General features: G+C 47.0%; 1 pseudogene across 1 annotated transcript in view; it reads left to right on the forward strand.

Annotated features, from left to right (window-relative positions):
• LOC144170609 (uncharacterized) overlaps nt 1-14,611 on the forward strand; it is a 40,613-nt pseudogene that overhangs the window by 23,116 nt on the left and 2,886 nt on the right. The window contains exons 15-17 of the transcript XR_013322643.1: nt 1,707-1,795; nt 2,344-2,627; nt 7,031-7,111. The product of XR_013322643.1 is annotated as an uncharacterized LOC144170609 (transcript). The remainder of the gene's footprint in view (nt 1-1,706; nt 1,796-2,343; nt 2,628-7,030; nt 7,112-14,611) is intronic.

Consider the following 14,611-nt stretch of genomic DNA (forward strand, 5'->3'; position numbering starts at 1 on the left):
CTGTCCTCAGAGGTGCTGGTATCCGAGTCTTCCTACTTGTGCACTTAGCGAAGACGCCAGCATCCTCGGTGCCGTCACGAGAATTAGAAATGCAGCACTTGTGGAACAATGCCGTTACCATGGCTTCAGGGATTGCTGCCCAAGCGTCCACCACCCACTGGGTGAGCATACACAGGGACGCCACTTTAGAAACACTGAGGAAGAAAATCTTGCAAAAGGGACTCCAAGCACCAAAAAAAAAAAAAAGCAAAATGACATCCTGACTTTTTTACAAGCTTCGTGGCTACTACTGGCTTGAGGCGGCTATTGCTGACTTGGCTCGGTCGAAGGCGTCTGCTGAGATGGCGTCTGCTCTACTGCGAGCTATTCAGTACACTTGCAGCTGCCGAAACTCGCCAATTACTATCTGCAACCTGCATTTGAGTAAAGTGTTATTTTGAAATCTTTGTTACATCTCTAACAGTGTTTTGGGGCTCTTTTGGAAGCCTTGAAGTGGTCAGAAGGTGGAAATCAAAACTGTCAAACCAAAATCGCCGTATCGCTATAGTGAGCTTTGAATATAAGGTGGGGTATGACTTTGAGACTACAGATTTTGGAAAAAAAACCTTGCCTTATATTCAAATAAATATGGAAATTGTCGAGTGGTGTGTGTAAAGGTTATGTGTTATTGCTTGCATTGATGGTAAACTTTTCAATGCAGACTTCCTTTGATGCCATGTCAAAGCAAGAGTTTGTGGTTTAGTTCGTCTGGCATGCTTGCTTCTAAAATTGCTTTCATTAGCTTCTCATTTGTTTGCTTTGGGATCTTTATCAGGCGCTGGCTTGCAGTGGTGTTTTTTGCAGATTTATGCTGTACACTGGTGTTTGTCAATTACGGGTGGGACCTGCATGATATCTTTGCTGGCTGGTCATTTGTGACTAGTTAGAAAGGGAAATCAGCTAGAAAGGGAGATTTGGGTCCCATTAATCAAGCTTGCAGGGCACCAGTACTTTGGCACACTCTGTGTTTCACTCACAGATAAAAAAAAATTCTCAGGTGCAGTGGCAAACCACTGATGGGACTTAGCCATTTATGATGCGTTGCATGTAATCTGTAAAGCAAAGTGTCTTCTGTGCAATAAAAATCAGTTGATGACAGGTGCTTTGGTTGCCTTGCCTGTGTTTTACTGTAGCGTAAACTTGTGCACGGGTAACTCTGATGCAAGGTCACTTGCCCCAACTTGGAGCCTGCTAATTGTAGAAAACTGAAAATGCTGCCGAGATCTGCGTGCCACTTACAGAACAGTTTTCATGTTCTTACACAGAATGAAGGCGTCATCAGCGGCTCTCTTCCTCTCTCGTGTTTCAGGGGCAGGTGTTCTTGTTATCTGCAAGATAAGATTCTGCATGCCCAGTGCAGAAGTTGCAGCCCACAGTGGCCACACAGTCTCGCAACCCTAGTATCCTGCTGGTTCCCTGCTTAAGTGCCTCACATAATTAAATGAAAAATTTCAGGCTCCGAGTGGCAAGGGTTGTAGTAAGTTGTACCTGCTTTGTGTTGGAAAGGGCAGGCAGGGAAAGGGAACGTGGTTCACACAGGTGTCACACAGTGCAGCTACCCCCTCTTTGTGCGAATCGGAGAAGTTTTCAGCCCCTTGCACGGGTGTGTGCGTGTCCGTTTTGTGGCTGTCCTGTTGAGTGTGCTAACGGGGCGTGTTGGGCGGCAGCTTGCATATGCAGAGCCTGGAGGAGCTGTTGGAGCGGCAGTGGGACCAGGGCGCCGGCTTCCTCATGAGGCAGGCCCAGAACTTTGACAGTGAGTGGTGGGCCACTTGGGCTGCTGGGGGGGGGGCAGTCTGCGTGTTGCACGTGTTTCGGATCGGGATGTGACACTTCAAATAGACGCGGCTCATCTACCGACCACACTGCACGACTGCACCGTGCTGTGTGCAGGGAAGGTTGCTTTGGGGCATTACACCGAAGGGGCAAGCCGTAGACCGTAACTTGCGAGACCTTCATTGTGCATCCATTTCGTGCCGCCTTGCTCGCTACAGGGCAGGTGTTCATTCCCATAGTGTGGCCCCCGTGGCAAAGGGACCTTCTCCTTTAGCAAAACACAACACACCCTCTATCTTGAGAGCAAACCCGGCATTGATCCCCTTCATTTGCCTCTCTGTATTTACTATTTCTAGTGTTTGGCAAATAAGAAGACACTAGAAACGGATGCTTAGTCAAAATTAAGGGCTTTGTGAATACTGTAAATGCCTTGGCCAATCACGATTATCCTTTAGGGAACCACACTGATTGAAGCGCACGCGTAGTGCTCTCATGCCGGCAAGGTCACGTGTGTGTCTGTGTCCGCAGTTGCATCGCTGCTGACATGCCTGCACAACCTGCGCTCGGAGAACCTGGAGCTGGAGTCGCGCATCAGCGGCCTGCAGGCGCGCAGGGACCAACTGCTGGCAGTGAGCACCCGCCTCATGGGTCCCCTGGGCAGCCTGCCCACTCACGCCGCGGGCAGCCTGGCCCTGCCCCTGGTGGTGACCTCCGCGGCCAGCCCCCTCGTGCCTCCCCACCACCACCCGCCGCCGCCCGGGGGCCTCTTCGGCGCCAGGCAGACCGCCTCGGGCCTGCAGGCGGCTTCCTTGGTGGGTTGGTGACGGTGGTGATGGTGCCGCCCTCAGTGTTTCTGGGATAGGCGAGGGGTAAACCATCGACTGTACTCCAATTGGACCCTCGGAGATTGATTTATTTTCCAGAGAAAGAGAGGCATGAAATGAAAGTCCACTATGATAAAAACCTCAATTACCCAATAACTATGGATTCCTTATCTGTTCAAGCCACCTGCATCGGGAAGATAAGCTTGAATACAATTACAAATATCCATTTTTGCATAACTCTAATTATTTGCCCCAGTTGATGAGTGGGATGGAAAGGGTCAGCCTCGCATGATCAATCAGCTCCTTCAAAATCACCTGTTTAGCCGCCGAGAAGCAACGGCAGTGGAGAAAAAAATGTCCCCCTTCCTCCCCTCCCGACTTCTTTCTCCTCTTGGCACAGAATTTGGCTTAGCTTTTTCCTTCACAGGTAAAGTCTTAGTGCACAGCACTCTAGCGCCCGCTCCTGTGGTTTGACATCGGTGATATCCTTGTAACCCAGCAAGAGATGGAGAGACACCGCAGACCGAAAGAAAATGGACCACGTGACATTTGCACGGGAGGTTCAAACATAATTTGCGACAACATTCTCAGTGGCGGCGAGGCGCTGCGAGATAATGGCAGAGTAGCACGCGCCGCTGTGCGTTCACTGATCTTGCAACCGCTCCTGGAACCCAGCAGATATACACCATGAACGAGAAGACTGCAGTTCACGCTGCGCACAAATTTCACATTCGGGAATATATTAATCATCAGTATTTTTTTTTTTGTGTTGTTGTTTCTTGCATTTTTCTTGCTTCCAGGGAATTCCATACAGTAAAACCTTGTTACAAGAGACACTTGGCTGGATGAAATAGTTGAAAATGGTTTTGGTTGGTTTTCCTCTGTTCGCCATTGCAAGAGACATGTTTACAAGAGATGCCCTGTTATTAATGGGTTTTTTTATTGTTTGTTCGTTAGAGTAAATTCTTCACTATTTAAAAGAGACATGGTGCAAGAGGGGCCTTATATGGAAGACCTCTTGGAAAACCTCTTCGAACTTGGGCCTAAATCCAAGAGAGACCGCACAGGTTCCAGAACCTTTTGAGGAGTTTGTGTCTGCAGATGTGAGCCTTATGTGCTCCGAGGAGCTCACAGATCATGTGATCTTCACACAAGGTGATGAACCAGAGGAGGAGGAGGACAACAAGGGTATTGCAAGGCAGAAAGTGCAAGTTGTTGAGGCTGACAAACATCTAAGAGCACTTGAACAGGATTGTGAGCAACAGGAAGGCTTGCAAAGTGGAGTGCTGTAACTCTAGAAGTTGGGAAGGGAGCTAATACAATCTGCAGTCACCAAAATTGCTATGAATGGCTTTTGTGTCGATACATACATTTGAACACGTTTTAATGCTAATGTATAATAAAGTGGTCTAGTCTTCCTCTAGTCTAGTGTTCTTGAAATTTTTGCTTACAAAATACCTTGGTTACGTTAGACATATTTCCCAAGTCCCTTGAGTGTCCTTTCCAATGAGGGTTCACTGTATTTGCTTGCTCTGGCCTTTAAGGCATCGCATTTACTATATCACACTTTCTTGTAATTTCCCCTCTTTATATATTTTTGTGTGGATACCTTCAAAAAGGGAACCCACTGTCCTCTTTAGAGCTCTTTGGTTTTTTGAAGAGCGGCATCGAGGCTTAGGGTCCCACACCTCCTCATGAGGGGCAGATGAGTGCTCTCCTATAGGAGCATGCTCCCTTCCTTCTTAAGTGGGTATGAGGAGTGGAATCTTCGAGGGAGTGTGCACTCGATGGCTCACATTATGTGCTCTTGTTTGTGTATAAATGCACCCGCTGTTTGTCATTATGTTTAAAGGAGCCATGAAGACGAAATTCAAGTTTGTTTTATTTGAAAGATTTCGTGCTTTATAGTGCCCCCAGCGCTTGTTTGGATACAAACGATGCTTTATTCACTGAGAAAAATAATCAATTTAAGTTAAAATTTTGATTTTCCCGCTAAATCGTGTGCTTTCGTGGTCTGCAATGACATCACATGAACCAACTGCTCTGCAGCTTAGAGTGCCCTGATTCACGCGTCCGCCGTACAGGATGGAGACACGTATACGCTGGCACCGCCATTTTGGGTCACTCGCTCGCCGCCGAGGCAAGTCGTTGTATCAAAACTGCGCCAGAATTATCGCCGCAACATGGTTTACTACAGAAGTTTGAATCATCCTATTGTTTCGCGGTGCTGGGTCTCATGGGAAACGAAAAAAACAACGCGTTGAGCACGTTGACCCAATTGTGGCGGCACGGGGCCGTTCAAAGGGTGTCTCTACCCTTTACAGCAGCGCTGGCTTCGAGGTACCCTATGGTGGCGTTCGCACGTTTGTTTATGTTACTGAACATAGATGGCGCCACCATACCGTGGCAAACTGTTTTCTGCCTTTGGTTTGTTTTTGACCGTATTTAAACCTGGCTTGTTTTTGTTCAGGGAGAAAATATTCGTTTCGTGAAACATAGTGCTTGCTCGACAGATATGGTCATGTAGGACACGGTTGCTTGCATCAGTCGGCCAGTGTCGTCAGAGACAACCCCAAAGCCCCTCAGTGCTATGCAGCTAAACCAAGCATAGTGCGCGCAGTACCAACAGCAGTACCCATCAGTACTTCTTTGTTTATATGTGCTTTCGTAACTTCCACTGTTTGTCCCACCAATCTCATAGCTTTAAAAAGAATGTGCCCTAAATTTAAGCACAAATAGCTCGTTCTGCAAGCTTATAAGCTCAGCCTAATTTGCTTTTGCTTTTGCCAGCCTCCGCCAATTGCAGAGCAGGCTGGTATGACATCATAGGTTCTGTTGCGGGAAATGAGTGAGTGGGTCGCGTGGCCATTCCCTTTTTTCCTAATTATATAGCTTATTTGAGTGAAGTTTACATTATACCTGGTGTCAGTATGATTCTAATGAGGCTGTCTTTTGAATGAACCAAACTTGTGTTTTGTCTTCATGGCTCCTTTAACGTCTTTACCAAATTCTTCTAAAAGCGAATGAACCCACAGATTCATTTAAGGGAAAAAATCTATCCGAAAAATAATCCCTAAGCTGTCTGAAAATTTATTTATTTTTAGTTTGAAGATGGTTGGAACCTTCACTCCGTTTTTGGGTAATTCCTCTATATTGAATCTTTTTATGCAGCCAATTCTTGCTTCAGGATAAATAACAACTCACTGTTGCTCTGCACACATGCGGTCTTTTCATTATAGTTACAGGTTTAGGAAGAGTTGCTTGTTGTTCAAGCAGCAGCTGTCCTAAACAAGCTGTGAACTACTGTTGAGGTAAAACTCTTTAACTGCTCAAACAGTGCAAGGTGGGCAATGCAAACTTTTTTTTCATGAGGGACGGGGCTAAAATATTATTTATTGTTAAGGAAGCCCGCTCCCTGCTTGAGCTCAATTTGATATCTCTAATTTCTGGAAAAATGTTATCTTTGCACTGCTTTATAGTAGTTTGCAGTGTCCTAGGTCCTCACTGTGAGCATTTATAGGTCATGCATAGTGCAGTGAAGGCTTTTAGCGTGGTTGCATAAAAGCAGAAAAATGAGCAAATGTGGTCATGTTAGGGTATACTTGTGAAAGCAGTGACCCCTCATATTTACAGCAGTTCCTGTCAAATGTTTCTGTTCTTAATGTTCCTATTTGAAACTTTCAAACGTTTCTGCTTCGAGCCTTTAGTGAGTAGTGATCATCCTGTGTTCCATCAGCAAAGCCTTTTCATTTTAGAGGGAATTGGGGTAGGGTCAGTACTTGTGTGCGTGCTTGGAATAGCTTTGAGTGGAATCGCACTTCTCCTTTAGCTCCCCCCCTTTGCCATTGTGATATGCAAACAGTAGACAAAGCTCAAGTACTCCAGCTAGAGCAGTGTACACACCACCCACTGACAAGGTGGCTGCGCCTGAGGGAAATTGGAAGTGTCCACAGAATAACACCGACTTGTGTATCTCCTGTAATTAATACTTGACAACCTTTGTCGGTGAGAAAACATGAGTGTTCTTGAAATCAGAGCACAAAAAACAGGACACAGAAGAAGCACGGTGGGACAAGCTCAACTAAATTGATTATAAGCATGGTCACATAGAAGCACAACCGTTTATCGCAAGGAACATGCGCAGTTGGACCCACGCCGTTTTTTTTTTTTTTCCTCCAGTGGGTCTAACTGTGCACGCCGCTTGCGATAAATGGTTGTGTTTGTACGTGGCCATGCTTGCAATAAATTTAGGTGAGAGAGAGTAAATTTAGTTGTCCTGTCGTCTTTCTTCTGCGTCATGTTTTTCGCACTAATTTTTAGAACAAGTACTGTGCACCAACTTTCCCAGCAGTGTGTTTTGCTGACGGGTGGGCACTGGCTCCGGTGTGCAGGGTGGCTCGTTAGAGAGGCATCCGGGCTTCCCGCTAGGATTCCCTTCCACGGCGCCGCCGCCTGCGGACGCACCCCACCAGGTGAGGCTGTCGGGGCACCTCGTGCTCCCTTCTGAGGGCGGGTGTTGTTTCTGTTGCTGGAGCCTCGCCATCCTGCGCGGGGATTTTCTAGCCTGTCCACAGCATCTCGTGGGCACAGTGAGCAAGGAGCTGCCAGGGCCAGCAAGTGGGGTGCTGTTGAAATACCGGTAGCGTTTGTCAATCACGCGAGTTGCTCACGGGTGGGACCTGCGTGATATCTTTGCTGGCTGGCCATTTGTGACTAGTACAGGGGTGAGACAGCTGCGCATATTGCGCAGATTTGATACCAATTTGTTTTCCTGCGCCAGGCTGCTCCAAAAAGCTTGAAAATTGCAAAAATTGCGCCAAACTGCTCCAAAACAGTCTGAGAGCCAAGGATTTTAACATACCTGTCAGTTCCAGTGCAGAAAAATGCTTACTGACGGCATAATTTTCCAGCACCCCCAAGGTGACGCTGGTTGTAAAGGTTTAATTGATTGATCATTCCACAAAAAACCTGCATAAAATTGTCCCCGAGGTAGTTTTTTCGAAAGTCACAATGACGGGTTGCACATGTTATAATCTGTGGGTTTTTGAAATTCTCCCATCAAAAGTCATTGCCAACTCCTGTAGAAAAAATGCCTATGTGTGCTGAGGCGTCAAACCGCTTGTGCAAGTTGATGAAAAAACGGCAATTTTTCGAGCGCCGTATCAACGCAACAACACTACTGGGCGCCGCCATTTTGGTGTGGTGAAGATTGGAAAACATGGCCGCCGGGCGAAGCAGTTCTTTGTGGTTCAGGCAGAGCGCTCTTCGCCTATTTCCACCTTGGTTTTAGTTATGGAGGTCGCTGGGTCTACATTTAGTCGTTTGATCGGTTGCGGGAAGGGGCACGACTCAAAAGACGAGAGCTCCTCAAAAACAATATGGCACCCGCGAATTCGCCGTGTTGGCCTTGAGTGTGAGGCCGGTACGAGCTTGAAGTGAAATTTCGGACTCATTGCGGTGTTATAAAACTCTAAGTTATTGCTGCCTTTCCCAGTGGACTTGCGAGCGACGGTAATGGGACCATTGACGCTGCAGAAGTGGCGGCGCAGGCTACATCGCCGCAAAATGTTCAAGCAGTGTTCGATACCGGGATGGGCTATTATTTCACGCTAGTAATAATGGTTCATTTTTCTGAAGTCAAATTAATTGCCAAAAGGGAGGTGACTAAACATACCAACGTTACTCAGATTATGGTCGTAGTGAACATGCACCTTGGGGATTGAAATGGGAAGGCTGGTGGGGTGCGACGACTGTGACCTCGCTTTGCGCAGCTTTGGCCGTGGCTCTACGCTTGTGCGTAAAGACGAGTCTGGGATTACAAAAATAGCAATTTCGGCATTCACATGATAATAAAAATGCCTTACGATTGCTTAGTTTTGCAATTCAATATTATCAATGATAGAGCCTAAGAATTAAAAAATGGCCAGTAAAAAGGTAGTGCAGTTCGTACCTTGTGATACTCTGGTAGAAAAACTATTGAAAGGCTGTTTCAGTGTTATGTACGTTCAAAACCGATTAAAAAGTGCACTTTCCCCCCGTGAGTTGCCAAAAATTGGATTTATTAGGCTCCAAAGGTGACATAATAAATGTCGCTCTTCTGCTCCAAAATAGATATTTCGCTGCTCCAAAAACTGCTCCCAAATCTGATTCAGCTGTCTTACCCCTGCTAGTATTCAAACTACCCAACCGCAAAATACAGCGAGAGCCCCGCAGGGGGCACCTTGTGTACTCAAGGTGTTTTGGTGAGTAGCGCCACCATGGTCCCGAGCTCCGCAGGGGTGCCTACTGTCGTAGGCATTTGGTGTCTTGCAACACCACGGACCCGAGCACATGTGGGTTGGACCCACCCACGTCCCGGCTGTGCGTGGCTTTGCCATGTCCGGGGAAAAGGGCATCCTGGTGGTCGAGCCAAAGCCAGGGTTGTTTTGGACCTTCATGGCCCCCTGGCAGAGGCAACACACCACTTCGGCCCCCGCTTCCCGTAGACGGAGCCCCCAGTCTGACCCGACCTGGGGGGAATCAGCCAGTCGCCTTTTCCTGTCCTCTTCTTCATTCTTTTGCTTTCCTATCGTCTTTCCTAACCCTGTCCTGTCATCTTCTCTCTTCCTTATTTCTCCGTTTTTTTCTCCAGGCAGCGAGGGTTAACCCTGTGCGAAGGCTTCACCCTAGACACCGAGCATAGGGTTATAGTGGCGAGGTACAGTTAACGTGCGCTTCAAAGCCACGTTCCCTTGTTGGGCTCGGTGGTGGGCGACTGGCCTTGCCACCGAATTGATTCCATTTTCTATGGCTATCTTCTCAGCTCCCGCAAAACACCCTGATCGACCTCCTAAAAGGGGTCGCACTGAAGCACTCCGCACCCAACCACCACAGGCAGCTTTCAGCAAATACCTTGTTGTACACTCGGCCGACGAAAAACCTATCACCGACCTGTCAGTCTTCTTGATTGCCAAGTGTATTGAAAACATTGTTGGAAAAGACTACAATGCCAAAAAGATGCCCTCTGGAGACCTTGGCGAAAAAACCAAAGTGAGAACCTCCTGAAGCAAGAAAAAATTGCCAACTTGACTGTCACAGTTACGCCACACCACACGCTAAACACTGTCCAAGGTGTTATCTCTGACAAAGAACTCCTCCATGAGACAGATGATGATCTCCTTGAAGGACTGCATGACCAAGGTGTTGTTGGTATCCGTAGAATTATTATGAGAAGAGATGGAGCAGAGATCAAGACCCGACACATCATCCTAACATTTGCTAGCTCTACCCTGCCAGAGACAGTGAAGGCAGCTTTCCTTAGCTGTCGTGTACGCGCCTACATTCCAAACCCGAGGCGATGCTTTAAATGTCAACACTACGGTCATGGAACTCTAGCTTGCCGTGGCAAGCTCACCTGTGCGAAATGTGGCGAGAATGATCACTCTTCTGATGACTGCAAAAACACAATCATGAAATGCCCGAACTGCAGTGGTTCACGCTGCATACTCACGATCTTGCCCATCTTTCAAGAAAGAAAAAGAGATCATTCAGATCAAAGTAACCGAAAATATCAGTTTCCCTGAAGCACGCCAAAAGCACAAGATGTTTTCGGCTGCATTCTATGCAGACGCCGCCCGCCGGGGGTTGGGGCGACGTTTGGTTAGTACTGCGACACAATGCAGCTTAGCTGATGTGTCTCTGTCGTTAACCCCCTCCGAGCAACCACCAGCTCCTGCCTCTACAGCAGAGGCCCGGGTTCCTCCTCCTGCTGGGCTGCCGTCCACAGCCGAGCACCCCGCCACTACGTCTGCGGAGCCCGTGGAGAATGTGGTGACGGGCGCTTTTGGGACTGGTTCGGCCTCTTCCAGTCCAGCTCCATTGGCCCGCACGACACCCGAGGGCATTGAGAGCATGAACTCAGGTGGCCCCACACGTACTCCTTCCCTTCCCGCACCGCAGGTTCCAACCAAGAAGCCTGCGGCCACCTCAGGAACCAATCCGCGAGGTGGATGTCGGATGGACACCATGTCTGTGCCGCCTGATTTGTCAGACGAGGACATGGACACCTCGGCATCTCAACCTGCCCAGCAGGCGCAAAATGAGCGCCACAGCACTTTTGGCCGTGGGAAAAAACCACCTCATCGTACAACAGGCCCTAAACAAGACTCACTGACATGAACCAAAATAGGCAACTTCTCAACTACATCTTTATTATCTTTAATCCATAATAGCTGTTGAAAACATAGTTCAATGGAACTGTAGGGGTCTCATAAAAAACTTGAATGATGTATATGAACTCCTTTATAAACATCAATCCAGTATTGTTTGCCTCCAAGAGACACACCTGAATCCCAAGCAAAGTAACTTTCTTAAACAATACACTGTCTTCAGGAAAGATAGAGATGCCTTTGTTCATTCATCTGGTGGGGTTGCCATTGTGACGCGAAAATCCATTCCATCCCAGTCCATTAGACTACTCACCAGCCTTGAGGCAGTTGCTGTCCGCGTGATCATTTTTGGTCGGCTGATTACAATATGTTCCTTATACATTCCCCCGGATCATCAGTTGTCTACCTCAGAATTTGAGTCGTTGGTAAATGAGCTTTGAACCATTTATCTTAGTTGGAGACCTAAATGCACACAACAAACTCTGGGGTTCTGGGCGAACTGATGCTCGCGGCCGCTTGATTGAACATTTCCTAGTATCATCTGGTGCGTGTTTGTTCAACAAAAAACAGCCCACATATTATAACATTACACACAACACGTACTCACACATAGACTTGGCAATTGGTTCTGCTGTTCTTTTTCCACTTGTTGAGTGGCAGGTGGAAAAAAACCCGCTCGGAAGTGACCATTTCCCAGTATTCCTGAGATGCCTAGACAGAGACCCTTACACTCCCACCTCAACTAAAAGGTTTAAAGAAACTGCTGCAGACTGGGAGAAATTTAAGCAGAAATCTCAACTCGCATACAGTTCCATAGAACACTTGGGTATTGATGAAGCTTGTAGCCTTGTCACGGCACATATCCTTGACGCTGCAGAGAACTTCATTCCCCAGACTTCTGGTAACACAAGTAACTTAAGGCGGCCCCGGTGGAATGAAGAGTGTCAACAAGCACGCCAGGCACAGAACAAGGCGTGGGGCATTTTTCGCAGGTACCCCACTGCGGACAACCTTGTAGCGTTCAAGCGCACCAAAGCCATGGGAAGGCGCATTCGCCGTCAGGCCAAAAACAATACCTGGAGGTCCTTCTTAACTTCAATAAATTCTTTCACCGATACAAGAAAGGTTTGGAACAGGATAAGAAAACTAAATGGACAAAGCACACATGGCTTACCCCTTGTTGACACCACTGGTGGCACCCTAGAGGACCAGGCAAACGCGTTGGCACAATACTTCGAACACGTCTCAAGCTCTTAACATTACACAAGCACATTTATACACTACAAAAAGTCAGCTGAGCGGAAGTCCATACATGACCACAAGCAATCAAACGACTCCTATAACTCTCCATTCTCCCTTCACGAGCTCATGACTGCGTTGGCTGGTTGCAAGCCTTCGGCGCCAGGTGCAGATAACATTACGTACGGCATGATCAAACACCTTCATACAGACACAATCAATACTCTCCTGTTTTTATTTAACAGAATATGGCGTGCTGGGCACTTTCCTAAGGCATGGAAACAGGCTATTGTTGTGCCACTGCTGAAAGAGGGAAAGGATGCATCCTGTGTTTCAAGTTATCATCCAATTGCCCTGACCAGCTGCTTGTGCAAGCTGTTCGAAAAAATGATCAACAGAAGGTTACTATACTTCCTGGAATACAATGGTATTCTAGACAGCTGCCAGGCAGGTTTTCGGTCGGGCAGATCAACAACAGACCAACTTGTCGCTTTTGAATCCTATGTGAAAAATGCCTTTGTTAACAAACACTTTTGTATGTCCATATTTTTTTATCTAGAAAAAGCATATGACATTGCCTGGTGCTACGGCATCCTGCGAGACCTGAAATCTTTTGGAATTTGTGGGAATATGCTTAATGCCCTTGAAAGCTATTTGTCTGAACGAACATTCAGAGTGAGGGTCGGGGCTGCAGTATCCGTGCTGTATATGCAAGAAAATGGCGTTCCTCAGGGTGGAGTACTTAGTAGTTGCACACTTTTTATAGGTAAGATGAACACACTTGGAAAAGCTCTGCCCCGTACCATTTTTTACTCCATTTACGTGGATGATGTTCATATCAGTTTCCGGTCCTGTAACCTGTCTATCTGTGAACGGCAGTTACAACTTGCTACAAACAGGCTTGTAAAATGGGCCGACGAAAACGGCTTTAAGCTAAATCCTCAAAAGAGCACATGTGTCATATTTTCCAAGAGGCGTGGTATTCACCCTGAGCCCACCGTCCAGCTCAGTGGAGTGGCTGTGCCTGTGAAGAAGGAACACAAGTTTTTAGGGAGTGTGCTAGATGAAAAGCTGCCATTTATTCCACATATAAAGCTATTCAAAATAAAATGTATAAAGGCAATGAATATCCTAAAAGTCCTATCCCACCACTCCTACGGCGCAGATAAGATGTGCCTGCTGCATCTCTACAACAGTTTAGTGAAGTCGCTGTTGGACTATGGGAGCGTAGTATACGGATCAGCTTCGAAAACCTCTTTAAGAATGCTTGACCCTGTTCTGCACCTTGGGCTTCGCCTTTCGTCAGGAGCCTTCCGAACGAGTCCTGCACAAAGCCTATATGTGGAATGTGACCAGTGGTGCCTGGAAGACCAGCGCTTATACACAGATCTACTGTATGCCATGAAGGCAACATCCATAAAAAATCACCCTTCTTCGTCTATTGTCAATGACACCTCTGCCATGCACTCGTTTCTCAGTCGGCGCTCTATATCTATGCCTTTTTCGTTGAGAGTGAAAGTGCACGCTGAAGAGCTTGGGGTTGCTTTTAGCGAGACTTACAAAACTTCGATCACAGACCTTGTTGCTCCCTGGGAAATGTCCCCGATTTCTTGTGATTTATCTTTTAGAGCCATTAACAAAAGAACTGCACCAAGAGAACTCATCTTGCAGCACTTCCTACATCTACGACACAAATATCCCTACACAACGTTTTACACAGATGCCTCCAAGTCCGCCCATTCTGTGTCATGCGCTGCACATGGCCCAACTTTGCTATCACAAAGACAATGAACAAAAATACCAGTATTTTTACAGCTGAGGCACACGGCATTTTAACCACTGTGGAACACATTACAGATACCAGAATACACAGTTCCATTATTTTTACAGACTCCCTGAGTGTAGTATTAGCTCTCCATTCAGGAAAACCAACGAGAAACATTATTTTAAACCGTCTTATCAAATCCATAATGTCTGCTTACGCTCTGAAATTGACTGTAGTAGTGTGCTGGGTACCTGGGCACAGCGGAATTTTGGGCAATGAAATTGCTGACCAGAATGCTGCTGTGGCGGCTCTCCGCAGTGTTGTAGATATCCCACATGTGCCCTACCTAGACATGAAACCACTAGTTCGGAGTATGCTTCAGAGACGCTGGCAGGTACAGTGGGACACACAAATCGAAAACAAACTGCACATTATAAAACCACACATAGGGAAATTCAACACAGGGAAAAGGAACAGGTTCACAGAAATATCAATATGCAGATTAAGAATAGGTCACACACACGCTACACACTCATATCTTTTAAACGGAACCCCACCACCATCTTGTGAGAAATGCAGACGAAGACTTGCAGTCCTCCATGTATTGATTGAATGCTTGGCATACCATGACGCAAGGAAACGACACTTCCCAGAACTATACACCTACACGATACCCTTACACCCAGCCTTGTTTTTATCTGATCAACCCCCACTTAGAAGTGAACGCCTTTTAGCCTATCTCGCTGACATAGGATTTTTAGCACTCATCTCATACCATGTGTGACATCAGGGCCACCCAATGCAAATAGTGAGGGTGGTTC

This window comes from Haemaphysalis longicornis, unplaced genomic scaffold (assembly GCF_048455015.1).
Source record: "Haemaphysalis longicornis isolate Haplotype H1 unplaced genomic scaffold, Haemaphysalis longicornis Haplotype H1 scaffold_2, whole genome shotgun sequence".
NCBI lineage: Eukaryota > Metazoa > Arthropoda > Arachnida > Ixodida > Ixodidae > Haemaphysalis > Haemaphysalis longicornis.